The sequence below is a fragment of the Salvia miltiorrhiza genome, chromosome 1 (assembly GCF_028751815.1).
Source record: "Salvia miltiorrhiza cultivar Shanhuang (shh) chromosome 1, IMPLAD_Smil_shh, whole genome shotgun sequence".
Lineage (NCBI taxonomy): Eukaryota > Viridiplantae > Streptophyta > Magnoliopsida > Lamiales > Lamiaceae > Salvia > Salvia miltiorrhiza.
The window spans coordinates 33841473-33847378 of NC_080387.1; the positions used below are offsets into that span (position 1 = coordinate 33841473).

The 5906-nt window shown below is 34.0% G+C and overlaps 1 long non-coding RNA gene across 1 annotated transcript; it reads left to right on the forward strand.

Annotated features, from left to right (window-relative positions):
- Positions 1 to 1620: 1620 nt before the first annotated feature.
- Positions 1621 to 2595, forward strand: LOC131021538 (uncharacterized). Its single transcript, XR_009100984.1, has 2 exons — positions 1621 to 2378; positions 2420 to 2595. It is a non-coding gene; the product is annotated as an uncharacterized LOC131021538 (long non-coding RNA).
- The last annotated feature ends 3311 nt before the right edge of the window (positions 2596 to 5906 follow it).

Here is a 5906-nt window from a genome sequence, read left to right on the forward strand (position 1 = left end):
TGCATTAAACTGATATAATAAAAATATAAATAGTAAAATATAAAAAATACTGATCTATAGTAAAAACATAAAAAATAAAATAAAAAAATATGGAAAAAGGAATGAAAGAACCGTGAATTTTAAAAAATGAGAAATGAGAGAGGAGATGATAGAGGAGAGAAGAGAGAGGAGAGAGAAAAAAATAATTTGGTGACTTTAAAGTTTAAACTATAATAACTTATTGGTTTTAAATTTATTTTTTATAATTTTTACATCAAATTAAAGATATCGTCATTATCTTTAATTTAACATCCATATTGAATATTTTTTTATAAATTAAAGTTGATGAATTTAAAAGAAAATCAAATTGAATAAATATATTTGAATAGTGTTTTCTAAGTAATTAATATATTTTGTTGAATTAGTGTGAACGTGTGAAATGAGTTAGTGGTGTTAATAATTTTTTTTAACCTTCATATTAAAAGTATTATCAAAATTATTAAGCATACCGTGCAATGCACGGGAAATGATTTTATATTTTTATTTTTACACAAAATTGATATATACCAATCCAATTATTATATTTATAAATATAATCTAAAATAATTTTAATTGTATATATTTGAGCTTAATATTGAAAAAAAAAAGAATTCACAATAATAAAATATGATATTATGAAAATGCAAAAAAAAAGAGTAAAAATAAAAATAACAGAAATCATTTACGACCTCAAGTTATTAAGCATTTCTTCAACATCTTATTTGCAATAAGTTCGTAATTCTAGCTCAACCAATTCATCAATTGATATATCTAGCATTTGCATCCCGTGCAATGTACGGGAAATGATTTTATATTTTTATATTTATATAAAATTGATTCCTACTCAATTATTATATTTATAAATATAATAGAAAATTAATTATACTTGAATATATTTGAGCTAAATATTGAAAAATATACAAGAATAAAGAAAAATTCACAATAATAAAAATTGATATTATGAAAAGCCAAAAATGTAAGTAAAAAATTAGAAGTAAAAATAAAAAAGAAGTGAAAAATTATTCAAATAAAAGATAAGTGAGGAGAGAGATTTTTTTTAAAAAAATTTAATCTTTAAATAAATATAACTTTTATATTTTAAATTAAATATTTACATAAAATATATAAAATTAAAGCTCTTATCATGATATTTAATTTGATATGAATATTAAATATTTTATAAATAGTCAAATTTCACAACTTTAGAAAGAAAGAAAATAAATAAAAAATAAGAAGATAAAGAAAAGGGAAAAAAAGAAAAGAAAAAAAAATATAGTTTATAAATAAACCTTAAATTTTATTATAACTAAAAAATTACCACTCAATTTTAAAATCAATTTCAAATAAAAATTTTAACTTTTTAAAGTATAGATTAAAGAAAGTAAATTAAAAATCAATTTTTTTGCTGCACAAATCTATTTGCATTTTTTTTTTTTTGAGACGCATGCTTTCTTAAATTCATATGCAGTTTCTCAATGCATTGCACGTAAAAAAATGCAGTTTTTAGTGCATGCTCCATTTTTTTAGACGTGGGATTTGTAAGTTGTAATTTAATTTAAGTTAGTTTAATCCATTTTTTTGTGTATATATAATACTCCCTCCGTCCCAGGCCAATAGGCCCAGTTGCTTTCGGCACGGAGATTAAGAAAGTCAATTTTTGGTAGGTAAATGGTGTGGTCCACCAACAATTAATGTTTTAAGTGTTCTCTTATTTTCCTTAATCACATTTGTTCAATTAATCGAATTCAGCAACAATCAAATGCTTAACAGAAACTGAGAAATCAAACTTTCAATTAATCGAATCTGCAACAATCAGCAACAATCGAAATTTAGCAACAATCAAAATGCTTCAATTAATCGAATCTGCAAATGAAGACGAAAATGAGAGAGAGAGAAACTTTCAGCAAATGAAGACGAAAATGAGGGAGAGAGAAACTTTCAGCAAATGAAGACGAAAATGAGAGAGAGAAACTTTCAGCAAAGTTTCTACCAAATCAAAATGAAGACGAATCTACAATCAAAATGAAATCGAATCTACAGCAATCAAACTTTCAGAAACTTTCTACCAAATCAAAAACCCTAAATCAAGAGCTTAGAGGCGGCGGTGGAGACGGAGAACGGCGGCGGTGGGGGTTCCGAACCGTCCACCGACAAAGGAGAGGCGGCGGCGGCACAGCAGGGGCTGTAGTCTTGAGGCGGCGGCGGATCTGTGTGGCCGGAGCTCTGGAGAGTCAGTGGCGCCGCTCGTTGTTGAGAGAGAGAGAAGGGGGAGGGGGCGGCGGTGACGGAAGAGCGGCGAAGACCGGAAGAGAGAAGAGAGAAGAGAAGGAGAGCAGCGGAGGCCGCCATGGCCGGGAGAGGTTTCAGGATCTGGAGGGGGAGGCCGCCATGGCCGGGAGAGGGGAGAAGGAGAGCAGCGGAGGCGGTGGAAATGACGGCGGCGGTGAGGGTGATCGTGGTGGTGGTCGACGGTCGAAGATGGAATGTGGGTGAGAGAGAGGGTGAAGACGAGAAGAGAGAAGAGAGAAGAGAGAAGAGAGATGCAAGATAGAAAGAGAAAGAAGGAGTGAATGATTTAGGATTTTAATTAGGGGGTGTATATTCTCTTTAATTAAGTAGCTAATTATTTGCTTTACAACCCTAATTATTTCCATTTTAAGACTGAGCCTATTGGGCTGGGACGTCCCGAAAAGGAAAACGAGCCTATTGGGCTGGGACGGAGGGAGTATGACATTATTTTTTGAAGGAATCCCAAAATCGCCATTCAAATCAATTTCAAATTGATTTGAAATCAATTTCAAATTGAAAACTGCTGTTTTAATATAGTATAGATATTCATCAAATTAAAGGTTTTGCATCATGATGTTTAATTTAATATGTATAATGAATATTTTATTATTATTTAAATTGTACGAATTTTAGAAATAAAAGAAAAAAAAAGAAAAGAAGAAAAATAAAATAACAAAAATATAAAATAGAAAAACGATGACAAAAGAGAGAGGTTATTAGAGTGGACAAAGAAAAGGTATTCAGTTACTGAAAATTAGGGACTATCGTGATTAGAAGTAGAACGTGTGTAGAAAATGTAACCGTAATTTTAAATTTTAAATTTTTCCACGAAAAAGTATCCGTTGAATTGGTCTTCTGTATATATAGATTCGTGAAAAAAAAAAAAAAAACTATTTTTCTTTCATCTCTCATGTCATCCAACAAGTACAACAAAATGTCCCACATTTTATTTTAGGGTTAATTGCATATAATATCACGAACTTTGTTCGAAATTCATTTTCCCCACGATCTTTAAAAATTTCATCTTTTAACAAATACTTAAATACTTTAATATTTGTTCAATTTCCCCACGATTTTCCCCCCTCAAATCAGAATCGAAGTGGCGCTGCTGTGGCTCGCCGGCACACTCCATTTCGATAAATAAAACGATGCGTTCAGTGTAAATATTAAAACCCTAGTTCCTAAATTTAAAGCAGCGTTCATATATATATATATATATATATATATATAAGGAAAAAACAATGTAGTGACCCGCTCTTTTATATATTTTAAATCCAGTAATGAGTGTGTATTTTTGTTCATCAGTGAATGAAAACGGATATTATTCTGATATGAATTCAGCTTATGATCCTGAATTTATATTGTTAAAGCAGTCAATGATATTATTTCAGAGTTATAACTGACTTAGCAAAGTCACGTTATTTATTTAAGCGAGATGGAATTAGATTTTATTCTTACTCAAGTTGTGGATTATTTCAGACTCGTGAGTTAATTAAATCTGCGGATTTAATTTATATATTAGAACAACGAACGAATTAAATCTACGGATTTAATTTTGATTCATTTTATAACTTATCGATTTTAGCGAGATATCACATGTCGAAATCGAGATTTATGTAAATACAGTATCAAGCAGAATCGAAGCCAGTATTTTATTTCAGTTACGGAATCACCGAGACATAGAAAATACATCATTAATTCTTCTCTATTTTTTTTCTTTTTCTTTCCATCAATCTTTGACCACCACTTTTTCCCACCACTCATTTTTCACCCCGACCATTCACTCTTTCCCAACCACTTTCCCCCATCACTCATCATTTTTCCCACCACTCATCACTCAAATATGCAGCAATATATATTTTCTATTAGTATCATTCCCTAACAAATGCAAACTTTCACTCTCATCTTGTTTCACCGAGAAAACAAAATTTAAGAACAACCCAGTTTGTTTCTGCCAAAGCTCTCAAGGTAAGGTTTGGCTCAATACTTTCATTCTCCCTCGACTAAATTCACCTGCATTATACAATGAACCATCATTTATTTCAGTTAATTCCTCAGTGGAACTAATCAACTACAACGAACAATACATCAATCAAACCAAACAATTGCAAGGTAAGCTTTGTCCTTAACTTTGCTATTTTCAGTTCAAGTCTCCTTCATTCGTTAAACAATGGCAACTTCAATCCATTTCAGTTATTTCACCCTTCACTACACTCCAGCAACAACCAATCAATTGAATACAAGCGAGGTATTTTGCTATCTCAAATAACCATTCAGTTCGCATTCATATCAGAGGCATAATCACGTTTCACCACTATATCAAATGGGCATGATATGTATAGCAATAAAAAGACTTATGCTTTTCATCCTACTGCACTATAGAACAACAAGCTTGAGAATCATTCACCTTAGCAACTAGAAGATTAAACAGAATATGAGAATTTGCTTAATCAGTAGCAAAGAGAACCACAACAACATTTTATTTGTGTAGTAAAAGAAGAATGACTAGAGAACTTAGCTTAAGGAATAGGGCCGACTGCCCTGCTCTGAATCGGAAGACGACGCGACGACGGAGCTTTCATTGACGTCTGAATCGGGACTGTCGGAGCTCTGCGAATCATGGCGACGGCGGCTCCGGGAAAGGAGGCTGCTGGACTCTTGCTGTTAACAGCAGCGGCTGGCGGCGGCGCTCCCAAGCGGCTACGTCCGGCGATAGAATTCCAGGCCGCGACCCGGCGAAACAGCAGCTGTAGTTAGAGGCGGCAGAAATCTCGAAGGCAGCCGACGACGCAGCAATAGGCAACCGTGAGCAGGCTGGCTCGCCGGATTCCAGTAGCAGCAGCGGCGTCGGGGCTCGGGGAATCGACAGAGGCGTCGAACTTTTATCTGCTCACTGGAGGAACGCAGCAGCAACGACGAGATTGAGAGTGACAGATCTGTTTTGGAGAGGATAAGAAGGACGTTGAGGGATTGACGTTGACGAGGAGCTACAGCGACAGGCGCCTCGGCTGAGGCCGGTTGGAGGCGGAGCGAGAGGGAGAAATAGAGAGAGAGAGCTCGACTGTTTTGAGTGAGAGAGAGAGAGAGGTGTGCGTTCTTTTGTGTGTGTGCGTGATTTGTAAGGTAAAAGAGAGAACCGAGAGTGTGTGTGAGGGTGTATGTGAGTGTGTATTGAAATAGAGAGAGAGAACCGAGATGTTGGGGGGGAAATTTTGGGCTTTTTCCTATTTTAATTAAAGTTGGGCTCCTTATTTTAATTGGGCTTATTTATTAAATTCTTTGGGCCTTGTTGATTTATTTTTAGTGGGCTTGAGTTGGGCTGGCTTATTTATTAATATTGGGCCTCTGATTTTATTTAAATGACCGATTTTAATTACTGATTGGGCCTCCGATTTTATTTATATGGGCTTTGATTTAATTGTTTTTTTGATTTGTATGGGCTTCATTTAATTGAGTTGGACTTTATTTATTTTAATAATTGGGCCATTACATTGGGCCATTTCATTGGGCCGGAGTTTATTTAATTATGTTGGACTCCTTATTTGGGCTTCGTTTCAGTGGACCGATTTTATTTTAAATTACAGTGGGCTTGAGATGGG